The following is a 25,588-nucleotide window of genomic DNA, read 5'->3' as shown; positions in this document are numbered from 1 at the left end:
CAAAGGCAGGAGAAAAGCAAGTTCGGAAATAATTTGGAAAACTTCAAAACTTTTAGGAAATCCGCAGTAAAAGAAATTGCTGTAATAATAAGTTTTCAGTTGAAAAAAGCTTCGCATAAATGATCTTTGTGTTGGTTTTGGTTGGGATACAGTTAATTTCCTTCATAGTAGCAAGGATGAGGCTATGTTCTGGATTTCTGCTGAAAACAGTATTGATAATACCCGGAGGTTTTAGTCATTGCTAAGCAGTGCTTACACAGTCAAGGCCTTTTCTGCTCCTCACACCGCCCCACCAATGAATAGGCTGGGGCTGCAAAAGAAGTTGGGAGAGGGCAGCTGATCCCAACTGACAAAAAAATATCCCAGACCAGCATTGTGCTTAATAACGTAAAGTTGGAGAAAGAAAGGGGAAGGAGGGATATTCAGAGTAATGGAGTTTATCTTCCCACATAACTGTTGTATGTGATGGAGCTTGACTTCCCTGGAGATGGCTGAACACTCACCTGCCCATAGGAAGTGCTGAATGAATTCCTTGTTTTGCTTTGCTTTCACTCAGCCTATTAAACTGTCTTTATCTCAACCCACAAGTTTTCTCACTTTTACTTTTCCAATTCTCTCCCTCATTCCACCAGAGGTGAAAGTAACTGAGCAGCTGTGTGGAGCTTAGTCGCAGGCTGGGGTTAATCCACAGTGGTCCTTTTTGGCACCTAATGTGGGGCTCGAAGGGTTCAAGATAACGTATTTGATCGGAATGTGCTAGATCGAATTTATAGCTGTTGTTGCTATTCAGCAACCAATTGCCAGGCTCCTGTGCTTACCATGGGGCTTGCTTTCTTTACTGTATATTAGAGTCTAGTGCTTGTTAGTGGCTGCTTTTTGCTTTCACTGCTAGCTGTACTGCTTATCATCTTACTGTGCCTGGGAACATTTTGATAACAGCAGCGGTGATGTGCCTGGGCTGGCAGATGGCCAGGGAATAGCTGCTGTTTCTGTGCTGCTGTACTGGACAGGCTGGAATTCCAGTGTGGACTCGAGTTGAAGGGACATTGACCTGTAGATGAGCCCACGTGGGTACAGGACAACCCAAAGCATCTGTGGCTGTGGTTATGTCTGTGCTGCACCAGGTACACCTCTGAAGGGATTGTGGCCCAACGATAAATCCACGCTGGAGAAGGTACACCTCAAAGAAACTGCAGCTGTAAGTCTACACTGCAGCAGGTATACCCCTGAAGATGATATTTTGGCTCATAGATAAAGCTCCACAAGTTCAGAAGATTAAAGAGGTATTCTGTGGCATTTTGCATTGACAAGAAGTCTCAGGCTGTTTTTCACTTTAGAAACAGGATCCTCTAGCACCAATAATCAGCACCGAACGTACTAAAACCATAGCAGCAACCAGCCTAGAGGGATAGTTGCAAGGAAGTGAGTTTAAAAAACAAAGGAAGACACAGCTAGCTTTTAGAAAGAACTTGCAACATGGAAGGATTCAGACTACCAAATAAGTGAGCTTTTCAGACAAATAGGAGCAAGATCTGAATTGAGAAACTCATCTGCATAGTCATAGGAGCAAGACTGAATATGACTTTTTGAAAGCTTTACTACTTCATCGTTCCGTCATTCCCCCAGCCTAACAGTGAAGACCATATGGAAAAAATAGACAAAACATGAATAAGAATATTATGTTTAAAGTGCTAGAAATTTTGGAAAAAATTATAAAGTGTGTACAGTGAGTTCCATGATCCCGAATAAATTGATACTGTATACAAAAAAAAAATCAACCTGGTGCCATGAAGCATTGAGAAGCAATAGAGGTGCTTGCATTAAAAAACTAAGAATGAGGCCACCCACTTCAAGTTTAGAGAGACAAAATCATTATTTAGGGCAAGAGCATTTGTAGAACAGTCAGTAGAAGGAAACAAATTTAGTCCAATGTAAATAGATACAAACAACACAGGCAGCTGAATTACACAAGTAAAGGATAAAACCAGTAATAAGTTCTAGGGAAGGTTAAGTATATCGAGACACATTTGAAGAATTTAGAGGGCAGAACAAAGACTAACTGAGATTGCTGGCACCCTGATCCTGTGCACAGGATCTGGAAAGCATCAGGAAAAGCTGAAAGAAAAAAAATGCACAGACTATGGACAACTCTGGGAAACAGAACTGCTTTATATACTAATGCCACAGTAACCCTGGAAAGGGGGGTGAGTAGTCCATGTAGTTGTACAGGCAAAAGGAATGAGGACAGAAAAATTCCCTATAAGAAGAGAATATATGACAAGTAACTTAAGCAAGAGACTGTCTGTATACAAATACTATGCAAGAAAACTGTCAACTGTGTCTGCAACTGTGCCACCGGATCAAACAACTAGCTAGATTCCATCTGGATTGTGGAGCCAGCTGCAACATGACCCCTGCGATTGTGATGAGCAGCAATATTAGACAGGATAAATGTGATCGAGTGCTGGTGGTGCACGAAGCTGCCAATAAGAACATCATGAAGCTAAAGATGCTATCATTTGGCATTTATAGTAGATGACTCAGAGGAGTACCGCCCACTGCTGGGCAATGGGACATGGCAAGACACTGATTTGAATGCAATACAACACCACAACTCCTCATCTAATACCCTGAGGATGAACAGGCACTGAGGGTCACGCAGTGATCTGGCTGAACATATAGACTAAGTTTCAAAGACAAGAACACCTAGAACACAAGGTAGAGCCAAGGGAAAACATGCTAAATACAGAGATTTTCATGCTTTAGGAGAGCTGTTGAATCCAGCAAACCTGCAAAAAGGCACTCTACATGTAGAAACTAGTAGACTAGATCAGCTGCCTCAGCAAAAAAGAGAAGAAAAAATACCAGAGGACATACACCAATTCAAAAATGCTTAGAAAAAAACCAAAGCAAAGAAGTCAAAACCCATTAGCACCAGCTGAGGCAATACTACTAAGATATATCCAGGGCATCTTTGTTTATGGTGATAAAAGTAGGCCTGGCACACTGCCACATCTATTGGTTACCAAATATAAATAACATCAAGGGCACAAGCCTTTCCTACACTATATTGAACCAGAGATGAGAAAAGACTCATGTCTTAGTGTTGCTCCCATTGTAGAGGACGATATTAAGGAAAAGGCTTTTCAGGACTGTTAAGAACTGGTTTCAGTTATTCCTAAACACAAGTGGAGTAGGAGTCTGAAATGGAAAAGTAATACAACTTCCTGCTTTGGACATGGAAACTCAACCATAAATCCTAAGAAATTCAAGACCTTCAAGAAACACCCAGCCACAAGTGGAGGGAGTGTTTGACCATCGTTCCAGATTCAATATGCATCAGTGATGTGATGCTTGTACCCAGTTAATATCCAGCAACACTCAGGAGGTGGGGGTGGTGGGCAGCCTGGAAGTCAAAGCCCAGACAGTGAAAACAGGCAGAGGCAGCCATGAGATGCCAGCTATAAGGCCCTACAAGCATGAGGAGCAACCAGAGCAAAAACACCAACAGGGAAGCCCAGAAACAAAGCTAGCCACCCATAGGCTTCTATCAGTAATGCCTAGCAGACACGTTATAAACTAAAAAATAAACAATTAAAGAAGAGTATGTCAAATTGAGAAGGATCTAGCAGCTAAGACAGACTAGAGCAATCCCAGCAGCTCACTCCCAAGCCATGAAAGGTCACCAGTCATAAGGGAGCAACAATCCAGCCTCCCCCAGATGAACAACAAAAGCCCCAAACCCACTTGTGAGATCAACCAAGTGGCAACAGCTCATGCATACTGTTTATGTGCACCTGGATTTAATGATAGCCAAAGCTGCAGTGCTCTTATCTTACTAAAGGTAGCTTCTCTTACCAACATGGTGTCCACTCATGTTAACTGTGCATTGCTAGAATATAATGGTTTTTATATGTGTTAATTTGAGAGTCCTGCACTAAGCTGTGTATGACTAACACAGTCCCTTCAGTTTTCAACCATGTGCCTGGCTTCACTTTGAAGTTTCACATTCAAAGTTATCAAATTTCCACGTGTACTAATAACATTATCAAAAGTACATGGATGCTTACACATAGTCTGCTAGGATGTCAGACACATATTTTGTGTTCAAACTGGGCGTAGCAATAAAATACACAGAATTACTTCCCCAAAAAATTAAACTGCCCTTGTCTCGCTAGGAAAGATTTTCGACCTCTACGAGCATGGCCCAGCTGTTACGATCATAATTAGACTAAAATGTAGATGTTACATGCTTCAGAACAGCAGTTATGGAAACACCAGCACTTCAGTCATAGGCTGACTTTGCAGGAAGCTGGGACTATACCTCGCCAGAGCTCCTTCAGAGAAAGGCTTCCAGGCTTCCAACACCGAGCAAGTGGGTGGTGGATATAGAGACTACAGTCTCTTGATGCGAATGAATAACATGACTTTACACTGGGGAAGAATATGACCTCCTCTCCATCCTACTTATTTCTCTCACCACCTTCTCCAGATCTGAACCCTGCAAGCAGGATGGAGTGACTGCAGCAGGTAATTACATGTTATTATTGTTGCATTAGAGTAGCTGTTCAGTAATTTAGTACGTAATATCAACTAAACCTATTCACTTGAACAACAGAAGAATCAGCCTCAAAGTAGTAATTAACAAATTATTCCTGAACAGGTATCACTGAAGAGTAAGTCAGGCTATCATTTTTCTATAAATCACCAGCAAAATGCTGACTTCTATATAGTAAACACGATTTAAGCAGATGATATGGTCTCAAAAGACATGAGACCTATACTTAAATAAATCAGTGTTGCTGGATGTGAAGCCTTACACTGCTAGTCAGCAGAATTTCTGGAGCATCTCCTTAGGATTTAAGAATGATTCACTACTATGCTGAGTGAACAAGCCCAAGATCTAAATATCACTGATTAAACTCCACACACTCCTGGGGAAGAAAACAGAGCTCTTGTTTATATGTGCAAAATAATCACCGACACCTACGATGCTCTGGTTTTGTTACAGAGTAGCGTGCTATCACAAAAGCATTGGGATCCCTGTCAATGTACACAGCAGTTTTAATCGCCCGTGGCATAAAAGGACATTAATTCATTGCCTTTTCATTTTGATCTTGCAAAGCCCCCCTGCTCTTCAGAGACATTTATATGCGCCTGACTTGAGTCCCTCATATTACAGGTTATCAAATTGATCCATAGAAGGTTTTGCTTGAGAGCAAATACTGGTGCAGAAAGCATAGAGAGAATGAATGTAAAATTTACATAGGGGAAAATATGCTCAAACTTCCTGAAGTTAATTCAACGGCTCTCTTCATAAGCCGCATTTCACTGGGTGGTTTGGGGGGTTATTTAAGAGAGCTTTTCCATAGCAGGTAACATTCTCCAGGGAAACGGCGCTGATCCGTTTTGGCACCCGTATTTGCATCTGCCCTGCAGGGTACAGCAGGCACCGCGGGTGAGTCGAGCCCCGCAGTTCCCCGTTCCGGGGAGCGAGCCAGGCCGCCCTTCCTGCTCCGCTCCCGGACACCTGCACGGGACGGGCCGGGACGGGCCGGGACGGGCGGCGGTGCCGGTGCCGCCGGAGCACCGCCCACCGCGGCTGCCAGGCGCGGGCTGGCAGCAGCCTCTGGTGGCGGGAGCGCGCAGGGGCGGCCGGGCGCGGCGGTGCGGAGCGGGGACGGCAGAGAGGAGGGCGCGCTCGGCAGGCACCGGCCCTTCAGCCGGTACCCAGCGGGTTATGCGAACCCGAACTGAGCATCTTTGCGTCTGGGGGTGGGGCGGCGGGGGCTACGCAGCGTTACGAGCCGGGTAAAGCACGCTCGCCCTGGCGAGGAGCGGTGTCTGGCTGCGGAGTGCTATGGTTTTCTTCCTTCCGACTGCTTAGAAAAGCACTCGAGAAGTTCCTCCAGGTTTTCAAACTTTCATCTAAAGACACCTGCAAAAAAGGTAACCAAAACTGTGCTTAGCGACGTGAAGAGGCACCACTACTGTGTGTAGCCTGGGTCACTCTTAAAAGCATAGGTAGCAAAGACAACAAACTCGAACTTTTACTGGATAGACAACAACAAATTACAGCTTAGTCATACAGACACATTTTTACATACGCCACACCACTGAGAAGAAAAGCCCTCACACAGAGGAAGAGAAGATGCACCCTTTGGTTTGAGGCAGAACACAAAGCGAGAGCCCACGAGAAGTTGCTGGGAAGTAAACCCGGTCCCTAACACCAACGTGCTCACTGGCTGTCTTAATCTCCTAGTGAAAGAGTTGCTGAGTGAAGATCATTTTCCAATCGATGTGATCAGCATAAACAATTTTAGCCTTCATTACCCCCATGTGCAGTTTTTCACTATAGTATTTTTCCAAGCCTTTGGAAATGCGGAAGTTACAAGCACCTTAGTGAAGAGTCCCAGCACACCAGCAGCAATCTGATCTAATACCATACCAATTTACTGCAAGGTTTTTTACCCAGCTGGCAGAGGAGAATCTCCTAACCTGAACAATTTATTCCATAAGAAATCATTATTACCACACAACCAGGTAAAGAGAATGTTAAAAAAAAAATAAAGTATTTAATCATCTTGAAAGTAAATTTGTTCTAATGGGCAAGAAGTTAAAGTATAAACAACAGTATTATATTGTTAATAGTGTAACAATGTTTACAGCCTGAAAAGAACTTGTCTTTTGACATGAAACACCTTCACTGACTTACTGATTGATCTGAACTCGCATTTTCCCTTTGCTTTGAAATTAAAGCCAATGTTTTTCAGAGTATTCTTTTCATTATAAGAAAACCAGCCTTATGGCAAATGAACTTTGCCCTGGAGATGTGGGAGGGACTGAGAACATCACTGGCTGGGAAAATATCACATATCTGCACTTTCACCCCTCTTCCAATTCACCTGGGGCTGTTTCCTCCAAATTTTTCTCAGCAGCCTTAAGAGACAGGGCACAAGAAGACACCAGAAGATACTGCTCAAGGAGCACAGAGCTGCTCTCCTTGTAAGTATGGCCTGACAGAAAGGAAAAATTCCATCTTCCAAACTGGCTCTACCTGGTGGGGAAGGAATGCTCACTCACCTACCACAACTCCTACCACCACTGAATACCTCCAGAAACCTGCAAACACCCTTCCCGCTTTGGTAAGCTGGTGTCTCCTGTCAGAAACACTGCAGCACACCATGTTTAGACAAAATTTTGGTGACCCTGAGGGAATTCCCTGATGTCCGTGCCACAGCTTGCGCTCACAAAGGGAGCCCAGGCAGACTGCCTACTGAGAATGTTACAGGAAAAGGCAGGGCAAGAGATTTCTCTTCCCCCTTTCCAACAGGGACAAGTGAAGTCAGAACATATGCATTCTCCTCAGCAGGAGTCAAACGAATGGCAAGAGTTAACATGGGTGAAACTCTTGATGAAGAGCCTCAGCTCCCAAGTTTCTGCTCCAACTGATGCAAAAGGAGCATGTGGTCAACCACCACTTGAAAAAAAACATACCCATGGTGACTAGCAAGCTCCCAGCTAAACCAAGTAGACCTCTCTTGTCCAAGTCTGAAGCAGAACTAGCAACGAAAGCAAAGATTTTAAACAGAAAGCCCTGTAGCTGCTTTTTTTTGGTCTCGTTAGAGTTATCAGTGGAGGGCAGACAGTGAGCTGTGGGTTTCTCAAGTGCTAACAGATTTGTAGCTGCAATTTCATCTGCATAAAGTTGACCTTCACACAGGTACCTTGTAGAAAATCTAACACGCATTTAAATTGAACTGAATTCTCCTGACCAGTCTCTGCACAAATGAAAGTTAACAGTCAAGGGAATTAATCTTCTCCGTCACCACACCCACAGGATTCATTGGGCCTTTGCCTCGTTTCTTTCAACTCCTCTAAAATTCTTTAACCTTTACCTACCAGTTCAAGTACTCACTCTCTATATTTACAGCTTCAGAGTTCTCTACACTTACTTAGGGGTTTGGTAGTGCAGCAAAGAGACTTTCCAGCCATCAGACTGGGGGCTGGACACAAAGCCAGGTGCCAACTAGAATCTGGCTAAGGGAACTGCCAAGCAGCCGTTTGGCTTTAACTGATAGTTCGCCCATCATGCAGAGGCCTGTCTTGTCTGAAGCAAAATGTAAGATGCATGCAAGCCCACCTTACAGTATTAATGCAACAAGAATGGGACATACTGTTTCTAATACTGATAATTTAAAACCTTGAGTAAAAGGAAGCATGAAAGCAGATATGAAGGGGAGAAAGAGACAGCATCACCTTTTTTTCTCTTACACTACAGGTTCTGCATCTTTTTGGGGTGGGGTGGATGGTTGTTTTATTTTTCAGTTATACCCGGAATTCCCCTTTCAGTCAGTGCAGTGTTCTACACTGCTGAGCAGTAAGGCTTTTGTGGCTCGTTTGGGGAGAAAATAAAAGAAACAAACAAAGAAGCATATATATGAGCTTCTCTGACAGAATGTAAATCAGATGTTACTTATCACCTGTGAGGTATCATATCATAGTCAAAATAGGGTAGAGAGAGTAATTCCTTTCTATCCTGATAACACTGCGGTGGCTGGAATTTAAAATGCACAAATCCCAATATTAGGATTGTTGTACTAAACTAGTATTAAGGCTTAGTTTTACTGTAAAAGGTCAACAGTTTCTAGCAGGGACAGGTTCTACCTGGGCACACTGACTTCATGGCTTTTTTCAGAGACTCCACAAAACCCTAAGGCTTTGAGAGAGAAGCAGATTTCACTTGGCCATCGGCTGGCCCAAGCCTGGCTCTATCCCACCTATTGTCCCAAAGCACCTACCAGACAGTCTTCATCTTTCTCACTCAAAAAATGGACCTGAAAACTGGCTCCCAGCTCTTCCACCTCTCTATTGGTAAGGATTTGCTTATTCCTCTCCTGCTTTGCCATGTTGATGAGTCCAAGCACCTTACAGCCTCTTGGTCTCATTCTCTGGGGTTCATTCCCAAAGAAATATTCTGCAAACAGTTGCTCATCTGAGCAAGGACAAAGCCCTCACTTTGCCCACGAGACACAGTTGTTAATTTTAACAGTTAAGCTGAAGGCCCATATGCTTGGTAAATTATTACATGTCCAGCTACAAAGAGTTTAAACTGAAAGGGGAGATACAATTAAAACATAAAATTAAACATAAAATTAAAAACACACACACACACCTCCATAAAAAAACAAAAAGTAGAAGGAAGACTTGTCTGCATGATGAAAAATGAAGAGTGAATTTGGCAAAAACGAATATGCCAAGACACTCCAACATGTAAATTCTTAGTGAATGTAGTTTTTGGGAGGCTGCTGACACAGGAAACAAACAGAAGATAAGGAATCAGAATCACAGAATAGTTAGGGTTGGAAAGGACTTTAAGATCATCTAGTTCCAACCTCCCTGCCATGGGCAGGGACACCTCACACTAAACCGTACCACCCAAGGATCTGTCCAAGCTGGCCTTGAACACTGCCAGGGATAGAGCATTCACAGCCTCCCTGGGCAACCCATTTCAATGTCTCACCACCCTCACAATAAAGAACTTCTTCCTTTTATCTAACCTGAACTTTGCCTGTTTAAGTTTGAAGCCATTACCCCTTGTCCTATCACTACAGTCCCTAACGAAGAGTCCCTCCCCAGCATCCCTATAGCCCCCCTTCAGATACTGGAAGGCTGCTATGAGGTCTCCAAGCAGCCTTCTCTTCTCCAGGCTGAACAGCCCCAACTTTCTCAGCCTATCTTCATACAGGTGATGCTCCAGCCCCCTGATCATCCTCGTGGCCATCTTGCAGAAAGTTGGGGGTTTTAGCATTAGTAGTATGTATTTTAACCTCTGTGTGAAAATAATGAAAAAAAAATCATTAATTCTCTTAATTTTTCATTTTCTTGTTTGAAACAAAAGTATATATTTCATATTTACACCATGCTCTCCCTATATACCTTTAGATAGCCTCAAGACAACTAAGCCGTATTTCTGTGAAGGGCTCAGCCCCAGCTGCCCATGCCATAAACATACAGTAGTCATCTGGCAATCAGTTCCCATTAGGTAAATCAAATTTAAATTCTATCCCAAGACAGAGCACTTCAGTCACTGGCTGCATGATTGATAGACTCTGGACAGAAAGTGAAAGCCACGTGAACAACAACGTACCCTGGGTTTCAGTGTTTGGGGATGAGAGGAAAAAACCTTGTGATTTATTGTTAACCCTCAGATAATGGGTTTTTCCCTCCTGTACTATAGCTATTTGCATCTGAAAGGTACATCAGCAGTTTTTGTAGGTTTTACATGTGTAGAAATCACAAAGAATCAAGCTGTGGTAAGTAAATGATAGAATCGAACTAAAAAAATCATCTCTCTTCATTGACAAAACCTCGGACTCGGGTATTTTGATGCTTCCTAGAAAGATTTTTCATTCATTTTGAGAGGACGCATGCAGATAACTTGACTATGCTTTTATCTTTTAATTTCATTTCAGATACCTCTGGGATCTGTCCTAACTCTCCTTTGTAATTCATTCATGAGAAAGTACTTTTTCTCTGATTTCTAAGATTTTGTATAGAGGCCAAAAGGATCTTGTAGTTCCTCTCTTGACAAAGTAAGATTGTGCAGTCTGTTGGGTTTGGGGTTTTTCTCAAATCAGAAAGAGGTAGTTTTTGCATCTTAATTTGGTTAAAGAAACAGACAACACTGACCCCCAATTAGAAGATCCTGAACTCTGACAGGAGGCGTAACCAAATTACCAATTCAATACTTGCAGCAGCAAAAGTCATTAGCATTGGTCATGAAGCTCAATTAGATGGATCATACAAAAACCAACAGCCTGAAATCCTGTTACCCTTGAAGCTGACAGCAAAAACCTCACAGATTCCAGTGAGTGCATCAGTCGGCTACAGCCTTGACAGAGAAACAACCTGGAACTTTGTAATGTACATAGTAACCACTTTCCCAAAGACATATGTTACCTACATACAATCATATCCAGTCATAAATGTAATATTCTTTGTGCTGCAGAGGTGGGATCCAAACTGATTTGCAGACGGTGCTGCCAGAAGAGATGGACAAACCACCAAAAGACTTTACAGCAGTCTTCTAATAATGCCTGCCTTTTACAGAGCCTGACCTCTTTTCACCTTGTTAAAAGCAGTAAGTAGTAAGTAATAGATCTTGTCAAAGGTTACTCTGTAGAATAACCTCTGGAGATATTAGATAGAGGTGTCCAGAGAAATACCACAAAAAGGTGCTGACAAGGAAACCAAGGGGATTATGATTAGGAAGTGTGAATAAGCTAAGGTTTCAAACATACTCAGATTTTGGTTAGAAATACTAAAGTACAGGAAGGAAATGTTCTACATACCATCAAGCCACCAAAAAACACACTTGAAAAGACAAGTTAAAGAGCCACCACATGGAGATTAATACTCCACAAGATCTAAGAAAAGCTGCAAGAAATGCAATTCCACACTTAACTAGGAAAAGCAAGAATTTCTTCCTCCCCAAAACCCAGTATGTATCATGATAAAAATTGAGAAAATTATTTGCTCAATGGCAAGCTAAAAATCTGCACCTATAAAACATTAATTGTTCCTTCAGCTCCCTTTTAATCCATCCTTGCGTATTCAAATTAATCTAAACTTTTATGAGAACTTCCACCAGATAATTCCCAATAGCAGGTTTCCATTTAAGACATCCTCAGTTCCTCTAAAGAAGACATGATTTTTAAAACACCTTAAACACCTAAGCCAGTAGCATAACCAAGACAATTTCTCTACTTACTCCAGTTTCTGAATTTAACAATCATGCAGTGATTTAATTGAAAAAAATTCCAAATTATTTCTGACAGCATCCCTAGAGGACAGCCTCTAACAAATTCTTCTCAGAAGTTGCCATACAAAGACTTGGTTTCTTTCAGCATTTTTTTTTCTGATCCTATCAGCTGATGAAGACAATTCTGCACTGCTCTCCAGGGAAGGCAGTCATCTCTGTGCCAGTCAAATCAGACCTTAGTCTTAGGAAATATTCATGAGATCTGGCCAGTAAGAGGCCCCTAGCCAGCCATTTGAAGTTCACAACCCACAATTTTCCAGGAGCTCGCCCTCATCTTACATGCACAGCATTATATTGTGCAGACAAGAAAGGTAAAGAGACCCAAGTCCCCAAAACAGGGTAGACAAATAAGGATAGGCATCAACCTGAAAGACTTCATTCAGCACCAAAGGGAAAACAGACTCATCTCCGAGAGATTCAGTGCCTTGTATCTTCCTTAATATAAGTCAATTTTCCAAGGAGATGTATCTCATTTTCTAAAAAACGTTGAAATTGAGTATTTTGACTTTTTGCCATATTTTTCCCCCCCCCTTCATTCTGGCTGGAGCTAGTCACAAAATCCGATCTGTAAGTGTGAACACATTCAGGCCTCTGCATTTCACAGTGAATTTCTTTGTGTGAAAGTCTGTGGTATTTTTTTCCCCTTAAAAAAAAAGTCACCAGCCTGTCTGCACAGGAGAGGTGAACTCCCCTCCAAAGCTACTGCTCACAGGACACCCTCCTAACCCTTCAGAACTGCTACTTGATTTAGCTCAGGATTGGATGGGGCTGAAGAGAAAACCTGTGGCCCAACTGTCTTCTCTGCCCAACGGCAAGGAAATCCCCTCTGTGCTAAATATGGGGCTTGGCAAGAGACAAGAGGTTCTGCCAGGACCTTGCCACTTTAGAGGCCATCTCACATACACTATACTTGAGCGCACAGATGTCCTAAAGCAGAGCTGGTCTTTAGATGGAGAAATAACCAGCATTTTAATGTGGGCATCAAAAGGATAGCCCTTTTTTAGCATATATTTTGAAGATAACTATTAGGAAGATGCTGAGTATATGAGGAAAATGCTATCTGCAGAATTATAAAAGGCTAAAAAAGTACCAGTACTTGCATTTTCATTTAACTCTTTCACAACCACACTTTATCAAAGATCAGTTATTTCCACAGCACTGAGCACTTACTTTTACCTTTTTCTGCCCCAGCAATAAGCTACACCGTTCGTTGCTATGCATCATCTACTATGTACACAAGAGTCTGTCCATACAAACCATTTGTCTGATTGTAGACTTTGTTTTGCTTTTAAAATTCTGTGATGTCAGGCTACAAATCATCAGTATTTTACAAAATATGTCCTCCATGCGATACGTGCCCATTTCAGGTCTGCACTGCACTAAAGCCTCTGTAAATGTAGACACAGGCATCTCCCTGTCCAGTATTTTCTAAGCACTAGAGCTAAGAGATTTATTTGAACTCTTTCTTGGGTTTTCTGAAGGCACCTGAACCCTGGTGACAGACAATTTTATTAGTCGGGAAAGGCATGAGGTGTCTTCCACGGCCACATTCACACCCACTGTGTGGTGCACGCTCACACACCATGTAACGTGGCCACATGGCTCAGCAGCACTCCCAACGCCACATCTTCCAATGTATGAAGAGGGTGTTTCCTCGAAAGAAGAGATACAGCGGGAAGCTCATTGTACAAAGTATGCCAAGCCAACGCTTCGCTGCAAGGCATGCTCAGTACACTTAAGCTATCTGAAACCAACACAGAAAATTCTAATAAAAAAACCAAAAACAACAAATAACCTATTCCCATGACGAGCTTGATAAGACAGTCATCATCATATCTCTTATTGTCCTCATTATAAATTAATTTAGCATCAATTACAGTACTCAAGTATTTCTGCTAAGATTATTCTGCCCCTAAAAATGTTCAGTCTGCTGAAAAGCATTTGGCTGACGGTGCACTGACTAAAAAATCTGAAGTGAAAACTGGAAGACTGACAGCATAGAAATACACTGTCTTAATGTTTTGGAATACCAGCTTTTTGGTAAGAAAAATTGTATCGAAGTAGACAGCATGAGAGAGAAAATACAACATGTAGCATCCTAACTGCTACAGAGGGAGTGATGTTTTTGAAAGTGTTTCCTTGTGTATCATGCAAACTCAACTCAATTCAGATAATCCAGTAAGAGGTTCAAATGTAACGCCACAGTACAGCAGTAAAATAAACTATCTGGAATACCTTAATTTTAGGGTATTATTAAGTTGATTGACTCATTGATTTATTGACTTTAACTGTCTCAGTTAAGAACAACCCACCGTAATCTTTCACTCAGGAACAGAAAAAGAAAAAAGGTGGGGGGCATGCGTGCCATTCAATCGCCCATTTTTCACAGCACCTATTTGACAACACATAGCTGCATTCATTAGCCCCAAAGCTAATGGGGAATACAAAATCATTCTTGATAACTCTACAGATCATGCTCAAAAGATTAGAGTAGGAAGCTGTCTCCTTATTTTGTGTAATGTAGCAGAGGCCAGAAACGTTTTATACCAAAGCAGAATTCTTGTACCATTAAGGTATGTGCAGAATATCAACTCTTATTGTCGCTCTTCGTGTCGAAGGACTCCTTGAATTAGAGCATGTACTACAGAATTAGAGCATGTACTTTTTTAGCTCTCCATTGAAGAGATGGAGGGTATCTCCATCTTTTAACAGGAGAGTTTTTCTCCCAAGGACTTGCTAGCAGTTTGAATTAATGAGGAATGAAGTTTCATCTCAGCAGTTCTACTAAACTTTGGAGAAAAAGGACACAATGCCACTAGTCCCCAAGTGCCCTCAGTGCCCGTTGACTTCAATGGGCATTGAGATGGGTCCTTCTTTTAGTTGACACAGCACCTTGCAGAATTAGATCCAATCTCCTTCTCCTCCTCCTAAGAATGTATTTTTCCCACTAGCTGCTTGATTTTAATTTTGCTTTGACCAGAGATGAAATTAATGTGGATGTTTTGGTGCTGACAACCTCCCTGTCAAATTATATAGTGACTTCTCATGCTAAAACTTGTTTGTTTTCACACACCATCATCACTGATGATCTCAGCACAGCAGTGCTCCGAGAATAATGGTTTAGTCAAACGCAAAGCCAGCAGAAGGAACATAAAACAATGTGTGCTTATATAGGGCCTACATAAATAGTGCTTTTTAAAAATGTTTGGCAATGAAATAATAGTTGTGGGTTTGTTTCATTTTTTTTTATAAATTAACCTCTGGATTGTTAATGGTCCGGAGAACCTTTCCACACCAGAGCTGTCATGAGACCTAAAACTTTTTGTTACATCCTCCCACAAAGATTATATGCAGAAGTTGCCCATTGTCTGCCATTAATAAAGAACCGTGGTTCATACCCACACTTCACACAGTTTCAGAGAAGTCAGTGGATTTATACCAGTTTCAAAAGTTACAGAGCTGACAACACATACCCTGGGTCAAATGAAGAACATTGGAAGCAAGTGTACCTGATTAGGGCTGGGGGAGGCAGGGGTTGTACAGTGGACACTCTCACTCTTTACGATGTTTTTATTTGAAATTCCCTTTTGATTGCTGTTTAAAAAACATCAGAGTAGCTCAGGCAGTGATGAGATTTTTCACAATTTCTGAAAGACTTTGCTCTCACTCACACGTCAGCCTGGGGACTGTGCAAGATGCTCGAGCAGCCTGGGCTTTGCTTTCCAGTACTGCAAACAAATACCTCAATTTATTAAAACTGCAGGGTATTAAAACTGCCCTCCCACTTCTTTCTCCCTCCAGCTCTTTTTTTCGAAAAATAAAAAAAAACAAACCACAAACCACACAAAACTCCATAAATAAAACATAGCTAAAGTCTAAGGTGCGACTCCCAATTCACAAGAGCATCGTTAAGAGTGAAAAAGCACATCATATTTAGGAGCAGAATTAATCCTGCCATGTTTAACTGAAAATCTTGGTGGGCTTTTCATCTACATCGTGCAATCCTGAGGCCAGAGTGGTGACTGTCACAGCCAAAGAGACACAGACAGATAGATGATGGAGAGTGCAGACTGCGCACCCACACATAAAGCGCGTGAGAGGAAGGAGAGTGCACGGAAGGAATATTAATTGAGCACAAAATAAGTATTCTAAATATCCCTCTGCCCCCTTAAAAAGTAGTCACAAGATGAGGAGAGCTACAAACATGTTCATCTTGGGGAAACAGCCGTCCTTAACGTGACATGCCAGGCTATTACTTTAATAATGGGATTTGCACAGCTCACAACTGATAGGCTGCATTCAGAATAGACCCATGAATCTAATTTTCTTCTCAATGAGTGTTCTTGCAACTCGTAACTCCACAGATTTCAATAGAGTTGCTCCAGATTTCTATCGGGGTGAGTGGAGAATTAGGCTCTACTATGATATTTTTAAATCCACAAGAATGTGATTCTCCTTACCCAGTCATAAAACCCATGGCTCTTTTGATCCTTTCTACTTTCATAGAAAGTTATTTAGAAGGGAACTTTTCTTTTAAAGATTCACATCTAAATAGTTAAATTACTGCTTTCTCTCACTTTTTGTGATACACAGCAATTACTCGAATTTATCCTATTTTCACGCTCGATTCCATGTGCTGCTTTATTAGCACCAAAGAATTAAAAAGCAGGACAAGAACTGTAGGAAGTGGTTAAGTTTTTACATCATCCATTTTTTTCCCCACTGTCTTTTTTTTAAACACTTTTCCCCTGCACAGCTAATAAAAGAAACTTACACTGACCTTATTTAATAACAGGTATAAGATAACCTCTAGGTGCCACAGAGATATATTCAAGGATATGGAAGTAAGAAAAGAAGGAAAATTCCTTAACTTGTTTTAAACTACAAAATCTCCTCTATTTCCTCATTTTGTGCCCTCTCTGGGAAATGATGGAAGACTCTATGTATGTTGAGCCTGATCACTTTAACCTTAAAAAAAAAAGGTTCAAATGCCCCCTACCAAGCCCATCACCAGCAAAAGGAGCTTTTTAAGTCACAAAAGAAGTTGTTTATGTGGTGGTTGAAATCCTCACAAGCTCTTAACAAAGATTTCTCCTTTCTAAAACATTCACTCAGTAATGAAATTAAACAGTAGGTAGTAAAAGATATTCCTGAACAAAACAATTTATTACTTTTTTCCTACTCCATTGCTCAGTGTTTAGTTTGTTCAGGTTGTATTTTACTACCATTCTAAGAAAAGAAGTTTCCTATAAGTGAGGTATTGGCATACCCGTATGAGATAGCACTCATTTCTGGACAAGCACAATTCCAGGCTCTTTGCCATCACACACTCAGGTCACCTTTGGAATTCTTGCTGGGCTCCTAAAAGCATTTAGTGACAAACTCATTCACTGACCTGACCAGGACCAAAAGCAGGGCCAGCTTTGACCAACCGGCTAAAATTAATTCAGAGTAGTACCTATAGAGGTATGATTTACTATTCACATTTTGAAGATCCTCTCCTGGCAACTGACTATTGCTGTCGAATATGTTTCTTAAAAGTTAAGGGAGAAGTGCATTTGGACTGGGAATAATGGTAAACTAGTTCACACATGACTGAATTACTGGCAGTTTGTTTGCAGCATCAATGCATAACCAAGTGATCCACTAATATCACCATCCATATCTTAGAGCATTCCATTACTGAGACAGAAAACTACTATAAATAAAGTACAATATGGTAATGTCCCAGTTTAGTGCTTACTGTTGTAGCTTCTCCATCCAATGGATCCTAAACCCAGTCTCAGTTTCCATTTATTGTGCTACAGAGCCCCCTGTGTTGAGCTCTGTCAAATGTCTCATATTAACTAGCATTACTTACATTTGGCAGAAGGAAAATAACTCGGATGTTAAATCTAGAAACCACTGGTCCAGTTTAACATCTCACATGAGCAAAATTAATTTCTGACCACTTGCAAATGGCTCAGAAAAAGCTGGCTATGAGCTACGCTGCCTTCCATGCAATGAAAGAGTAACTGAAAGCACAAGTCCATAAAGTAAATAGGCAAAAAGGCAGCTTCTTCCCCTAAATGAGAAAGAGATCAGCCTAATTAAATACTTTAAATACATTTATCTATGTTAAATTTAGGCAGTATGTTCAAGGATTACCAGTTTAAATTCAGTACATCCCTAGATAGAAACAGACAAACGTACTGAGACTGGGACCAAGTACTTCAACCTCATTGAAACGTTGACTGTGTGGTAGCACCCAAAGATGAGGCCCTCAGGAAGGAGACAGAAATTGAGATGAGAGCAATGAAAGCTGTTTGAGAAAATACTGCAAAGGTAGAAACTATTTGTAGAGTTTGTATGGGGTAGAAAGCTGAGGGTGAGATCAAGCCATGCCCAGTTCCTGAGCTAAGAGAGGCCTCAGTACCCTAGTAAGAGTCATGAAAACATTCATAGCCAAAGAAAAGCAGAATCAGCTCCTGAGGCTGGCAAAGGTTATAGAGGATTTGTAATATTTTTCCCCAATTAAATTCAAATCTCATTCCTCCTGGCTTCTTCTAAAGATGTCGCCCTTTTTCTCACCCTCTCAGTGAAGCTGTCTGGCCAAGCAGGGCTGCACCCTCCCCTTGAATTCACCTGTCATGGAAGGGTGTCACGAAGTGACATGAGCTGTCTCGAAGGAAGAGATTATTAAAACCGCACACCTAGACAAACACTGCAGATGACAGTGTTTCGGGGCATTTATTTTGAAGTTGTGTGAGGGACTGACTTCTTGAACAAATTCTCCAAAAAATGTAAGGCGGAAACAAGAACCAAAAGCAAAACATCTCTTAAGCTAAGGAAATTGTCATAAGCTTTCAATGTTTTACTTCGAAAATCCTACAGCCTTCAGCAAAATCCTTGGAAAATCTCTTCGTGTTTATAAAATAACATTCGATATCACCATCTAGAAACCTACAAACCAGTGCAACCAACCCGTTCTGAACTCTCTAAAGGCAAATAACAGCTGCATTTCCCATGTGATGGCTAGTAAAAAAGTGCTGACTCTCAGTATTTTTAATTACAGAGTAAAATAACACCTCAGTGAAAAATCGTGGATGTACTATTATTTTAAAGTGTCAGGGTTGCTCCTTCAACCTGAGCCATAATTGGAGCAATCAGAGCATAACCCAACAGAACAGCTCCTCAGGTGTAACAAGGCACAACAGCATATCGGCTTCAACAAGCCTTTTCACCGCATCACTGAAATAATTGGTTTATGTATGTCATGTTGTACTTGTTATGTACACCTGAGAATTTAAATAATTTCTACAATTATATGCATAACAACAAAAAAAAAAGTATTTCCATAGCAGCATTTTGCTTTACAAGTCTGAAAAAGCAGATTTCTGTGCTTACTGCTCTAATGTGGCCAATGTTTAAATACAGCAGGATAAGATATTGCCTGAGATCATTGTTTCGTCTATGTCAGAGAATACTACACCTTAAAAATTGTAAATTAGAGCAGGAATATAAATTTGGGTACAATGAAAAAGTGTTCTCATAGTTCTTATTCCAACCTGTTTCTTCAATTTTGTGATCAATAATTTCTCAACTCTCAACCAAGAATGCCCTAAAAAATACTTTTTTAAGGGCAGAGCCCTCGAAGCCCTACAACATTATAGTGTGCAGAGCAGAATATATCCTTTCCTGAGAAATCAGGGGTACTTTTTAGGGGTTAAATAGAGCATGGAGACAGGGAGAGGAAAAATCAACAGAAATTGTTTTGAGATACTCTAGAGTGACAACGACCTACCAAGCGGTCTGATCGGCCCTGGCATTAGTACTTAAAACTGACATATTCACAAAGCATTTAAAATATTTCCCCTTGGACTCCTATGTATTTGTTGCAAGGAGAGTTTATACCGGAAAAATCAAGCCAAGTAAGCTATCTTAATTAGATATGTCTACCTGTTAATTTGGTTAGTATGAGATAACCAAAACCAAATCAAAGCAAAAGAATCACCTGGAGCTATGAAGCAAAACTGAAAGACCTGTTGCTTTATACGTGTATCCATGTTTCCAGCAACTGCCTCTACTGAGTAGAGTTTTCCTGCAATGAGTTACAAGAAAAGTCAGTGTTTGAGGGTCTTGAGAAAAATTTACAGTTTGTTCCAATAATAAATCATTCCAATAAATGATAAATCATGTGGATAATAATAATAATAATAAAGTTTTAAGTAGAAGCAGATTTGCTTTTCTTTTATTACAAAATCTTGTCCAGAAATAATTTTCTCATAGTAAAGGGTTTATAGGAAAGACAGTCGCTGGATAAAAATTAAGCTTGAAAGACGGCTAATAACACATAAACACAGGTATAAGTCTTCAAAGCAACAGGTTTGTAGAAAATCCAGTAAGTTAACTAATGGCAGAAATCAGAGACACGGGAAGACAAGATTAGAGGGAAAGTCTTTGATTAAATAAATTGGTTTAAAAGCAGCAACAACAACCTTGTAAGAATTCTGCTAATATTTAAGATCCTCATGCCTTGACTAGGGGCACAGAGACAGGTTTTTGGAGGAGGCCATGAGCAGGCAAGTTAATAACCAAGCTGAAATCATTCTGCAGGATTTACAGAACTCACAGAGATTCTGCCCACACAAAGCTGAAAGGTTTAGCACAGAAAAGCTGCCTTCGGAAGGCACTGTGAGATTGCCTCTCTCTTATCAACTCAGAGTGAACTCCAGCTCTCACTGAAACCATCTTTTACAGAAGACTTCTCTGCAGTGCACAGGATAAATGTGAGAGACTGCAGCGCATTTTAGATTCTCAAAGTGAGGAAGTGAACATCAAATTTAAAAAGCACGTATTACTCTTTATCTGCAAGGCTTTCTGCTAAATGGTGAAATAAAATGACATGCACAACCTCACTTCTATCTTTTCTTTTAATCTGTATACATGATTTGCTTCCCTTTACATTCCCCAGGTTAAATTACCAGAGGTAGATTTTGATAAATTGAAGCTGAACTATAAATGGGTATTTTTGGTGAGGGGGGAAAGGGTTCTGCCTGTTCTAAATGTGTAAACTTTCTAAAATATTGCCATTTTAACTGCTGGAAGGGTGCCATCCGGTATCCCAGAGTGGCAGGCAGGGCTTATTGCCTTTTTTTATATGCTATTACAAAACTTTGGATTTTAAGCATTAGCCTGACTACTCCTAACAGTCTCCAATTAAAGATGTAACAATAGGAGGCTACAGCAGTTTCTTTTTCATGCCATAAGTTCATTATTACAATTTCCTGTTTTATTCAAGTGTTTCATTTAAAGTTTTGAAACTTTGATGATCTGCAGAAATGCAAACAAACATAAATCCCCTGTAAGTTAACCAGACAGCAGAAACATCCCCCGGTCTATGGATAGCAGTAGACATCAATTCTTCCCAATCCATGCATGATAAAGAGTAGTGAGAAATCCCTGGTTAGTTGTCATAAAAACAGACTCCTTACCATTATCAGGTATGCAGAGCACAATCAAGTCCGAGTTGTTCAACCACCACGCCAACTGTTCTTTCTTTTTAGTGACTTAAAAAACCCAGCACCTCACTGCCAGTGATGGCTGGAGAAAAAAAACTCCCAAGAGCTTTTAGGCTTCAGTAATTCAGGCCATCAAACTGTACTTCATTAAAGTGGTATGAAACAGTTCAATCGAGAGTTATATCCCAGGCTCTAGCTATTTGCCCCTCTCTCCTTCTCTCCTTTCTCTCACTGTTTCTTTCAGTAAATGAGACTAATTTTTCCAGTAGCCTTTAACTCACTAGATTAACTGCCGTGGAAAATGTGACTACGAACGCGTAGCACTGTCTAGCCTCCAACCCAGCACAGAATCAACTTTGTTGTAAGTGTTGAAGGACACCTAACAAGCTGCTACTTGCTAAGTTCATAACCCAGCACTATAGACCGGCGAAGAACAGGACTGCGCCATCTAGTTAGCTGCCAGCAGGCTCTGCTCTGCCTGTCGGGAGCGGATGCCTCGGGATGCAGGGCTTTAGTACATGGGAATGTTCACTTTCTTAAAGATTCAATTGTGTTGGCTTTTTTTTTTTTTTTTTAATAAAATATCACTACCGGGATAATCCACATCTAGTGGATATGGGAAAATTTAGGCTATAATAGCCCAGCGAACTTCTACATCTTTGATTTACAAGATAAAAGCAACTTTTAAATTAAAGAGCCTTTCTGCTAATAGAGCTTATTATGCCAGAGACAGGAATGATTTTCCTAGAAAGTTGTCCCTGTGTGCATGCCTATTATCTTTGCTTTCCCCCTTCCACTAATGAGCATTTATCTAAAGAGCCTGTTAATCCTCTGATGTGTGCTTCTGGTCAGAGGTAACAGTTTGAATAAAACCACTAATCACTTATCACTAATCACTGATCATTAATCACACTTTTCCCTAGTGCTTTGCGACCTGTACAGCTCCCTTTAGGATTAAGGAGTCACAAATACGGATTTTAGCCATTTTTTATAAAGAATTTCCAGCTTTTGATGCCAACAACTTCATTCACCACATGAAAGTTGCAAAGTACAGAGCAAAGACTTTCAACACTACACTTTTCTACTGAAAATAAACCATGCCCTTATGAAAGTGTCCCTCCTTCAGCAAAATCCCCACAAATTACACTATATTTTTGCTTTCGGCTCTCACCTTCCACCTCTTAATTTGCTTTCAGTCCCGTTTCTGGATTATTTCTGCATGACAGTGTCTTACAAGAAAGTTTTCCTCCACCACTGTTCCTTGACGCACTGCTGCTTGTCCAAATGGCCAGACAAGGAAAGTCTGGTGCAAGCCAGCGGGTGAGTGTCTCTCTGCGAACTGCACGGTCTCAAGGAAAGCTCAAGCAAGATGCTTCACAGTAATTACCATGCATCAGTCCCAGCTCTAATTTCATCTAGCTAAGCACTGTTTCTTACTGATAATATATGGAAATCTTCTAATCTTGCTGCTTAAGATACTCCTAATATCGTTCCGGATTAAAAAAAAAAAAAAAAAAAAAAAGAAAAAAGAAAAAAAAAAAGAAAAAAAAACCACCGACCCACAAATCAAACATATGGACATTTCATTTTCTTTTATTCCTACCCCCATCTTTGAACGACCTCTCGCTTTCCGATTGTAAAGCTTATATTAAGCCCTGGAGATGAAGGATCACTCACCATGCTTGGACATAAATAATACAGGAGGCAGAGTTTAGCAAGTATTCCCCTTACACTCCTGAAGCTCTTATCGTCCTGAAAACTTCGCTGGGAGAGAGAGACCCCTGTAAGAGAGGACAGTGCCGGGGGGGCGCGGAGCAATGAGCGGAGCAGCGGGGCTGGAAAGGGAGAGCGGAGCTGCCCCGACGGGACCCTGTCAGTGCTCTCCCCTCGCCCCGGACCAGCCGGCAGCAGGAACGGAGCATCAGCCCCGCACCGGCCCGCAGCATGACGTCAGGGCCGGGAGCAGCCCTGCACCCCGAGTGTCTCACGGGGACAGGCGGCCGCGCACCGCGCATTGCTCCGCTCAGCGCTGCCGGCGGGTCCCGGCTCGGAGGGAAGCCCTGACGCCGCCGTGAAACTTCTGCAGAAGTTTTGGGGCTGCGGGGAGAGGGGACGGCGGGGCAGCGCGCCGCAGAGCTGTCACTGCCCGGGGCCGCCGGGGCACGCAGGGACGCGGAGCCGTCCAGCCCGCCGCGGGGAGCGGGGATACCGCTGCCTCTCCGCCGGCTTCTGCCGGCACCGCTCGGGCAGCGCACAGCGAAGCGCTGCCTGCTCCCCGCAGCAGCCTCCCCATCCCATCCCGCCCCATCCCGGGAAGCCGCACGCAGACACTTCCCAAACTGCCCGAGGTGCGTGCGGGGAGCTCGGCTGCCCTGCCGCCGTGCACCCCCGGCTCCCGCAGCCTTGCCCGACCCTCTGCCGGGCGGCGGGGCACGGCGAGGACGGGAGGTCGGCGGGATCCCCGCGCCCAGCAGCGGCGCGCCGGCGGCCAGCGCTCCTGCCTCCGGAGCAGATGCGGTGGCGGAGGGAAGAGCTCCGCAGCTGCGGGCTGCCCCGTCCGCAGGCGCTCAGCCCGGCGCTGCTGCCCCGCTCCGCTCCGCGCTGTGCCGAGCCGAGCCGAGCCGAGCCGTGCGGCGGAGCGCGGGGCGCACTGCGCGCCGGGCGCCTTCCCGGGGCTGCCCCGTATTTTTAGGAACTTACCGCCCGGCGCGGCGGGGACGGGACCGGCAGCGCGGCCGGAGGAACCACGTTGGACTGAGGGACGGTTACAATACGTTCTATTTAGAGAAGCATTACATCACCCTCCGTGACGTCACGTGGGATTCCTGAACTTCTAAATCATTGCGGTCCGTGCCGGGCGGAGGGGGGGGGGGGGCGGCAGGGCCCGCGGGGCGGGGCGGGGCCTGAGCCAAGCCCCGCCCCCTCCGACGGGGCAGGGGGCGGGTGCGGGGTTGAGTCAGCCGGGAAACAACGTCCCGCCCCTCGGCGGGACTGCTCGGGGGACCGGGCGCTCGGCGCTGAGGGCGCGCAGCCCGAGAGGGGACGGGGTCCTCCGGGGACTGCCCCCTCCGCCTGCCTCTCTCAGGCTGGCAGCTTGGCGGAGCGCAGCACCGGTGCGGCGCTGGGGGCTTGGGGCTGTAGGGAGCCGGTTCTCCGGCCGTGCGCAGGGGCTGCCCCCGCTAGACGACAGCCGCAGGAGAGGACCGTGCTCGGCTGGAGCTCGGCTCCTGCAGTCCTCAACTCTTTGGGGATCTTGTTTGATTTCTCTCCAGAAACTGGTTAATAAATAACGGGGTGTTCGAGAAGGGAGGGAAACCTCCGTCCCGAGAGGCAGCCCTGCGAGGGTGCACCTCCTCAGCCTGCTCAGGTGTTGCCCTGTCCATGCATGTCCTTCTCAGCTGCTCCCGGTCCGTGCGTGCCCTCCCGGCAAGGCTTGGGAGCCGGACAGGACCCAGGGGCACATGGTAGTAAAGAATCTGAACTGAACTAGGTGATCGTTAAGGTCCCTTCCAAGCGAAACTGTTGTGTGATTCTATACAACCAGGTATTTCACTGCTTTTTCAAGGCTTAACATTTTGCATCTACTTGGCGGTGTGTCTGCCACTGTCTGGAACATTGCCAGTGACAAACGTGTTATTCCACCCTGTAACTACTTCAGTGTCTCCTTTTCTGTGTTTTCGTGTACTAAGAATACTTTCTCACTCTCAGCCTAATGCTCCTCAGCAACGCCTCTACCACATGGGTCTGGAGGTTCTGATAGCACCTAGCTGTCCATTGCTGTAGTTACGTAGGAGGCATTCTTATCAAAGACACAAGTGGTAATTAACTGGATTTAGCTGCTGATTCATGCCAGGAGGTATGACTTAATTTCGATGCAGCGTTTTAGTACCTAAGCATGGAAGGACTTGTGAGGAAACCTCAGTGTTCCAAGGCAGGGTCTTAGACTTTTAAACGTATCACTTCATTTATTTTTTTCTGATAGTCAACTAACGGAAGAGAGAGTAATATAACATGTACTGCCAAAATCAGGCACTACTTTACAAATGACAATAATACAGCACTTTACTCCCAATAATACCATTATTTTGCAAGCTTATATTAGGATATCTAATAGTCGTCCTCAGCTTTTAACAATTCACTGGCACTTTATGCAGGATTTAAGCAGATAGAAGTGGATCCTATCAGTGACTGATGATAGGCTTTGAACTCATTTAACTACTTAAGATAAGGCTCAATGATGCTGTCAGTGTAAGCCTTCGTTTTG

At 43.0% G+C, this 25,588-nt stretch overlaps 1 protein-coding gene across 2 annotated transcripts in view; it reads right to left on the bottom strand.

The window, feature by feature from the left end:
* Positions 1–24,087, bottom strand: part of CREB5 (cAMP responsive element binding protein 5) — a 254,107-nt gene extending 230,020 nt beyond the window's left edge. The window contains exon 1 of one of the 2 annotated variants that reach the window (XM_065665956.1): positions 24,025–24,087. The gene's annotated coding sequence lies outside the window, so the exon portion shown is untranslated. The remainder of the gene's footprint in view (positions 1–24,024) is intronic. The other variant, XM_065665957.1, reaches the window with a different exon arrangement.
* Between the last annotated feature and the right edge of the window lie 1,501 nt (positions 24,088–25,588).

This window comes from Lathamus discolor, chromosome 2 (genome assembly GCF_037157495.1).
Source record: "Lathamus discolor isolate bLatDis1 chromosome 2, bLatDis1.hap1, whole genome shotgun sequence".
Classification (NCBI taxonomy): domain Eukaryota; kingdom Metazoa; phylum Chordata; class Aves; order Psittaciformes; family Psittacidae; genus Lathamus; species Lathamus discolor.
This window is presented reverse-complemented; position numbering and strand designations above follow the sequence as displayed.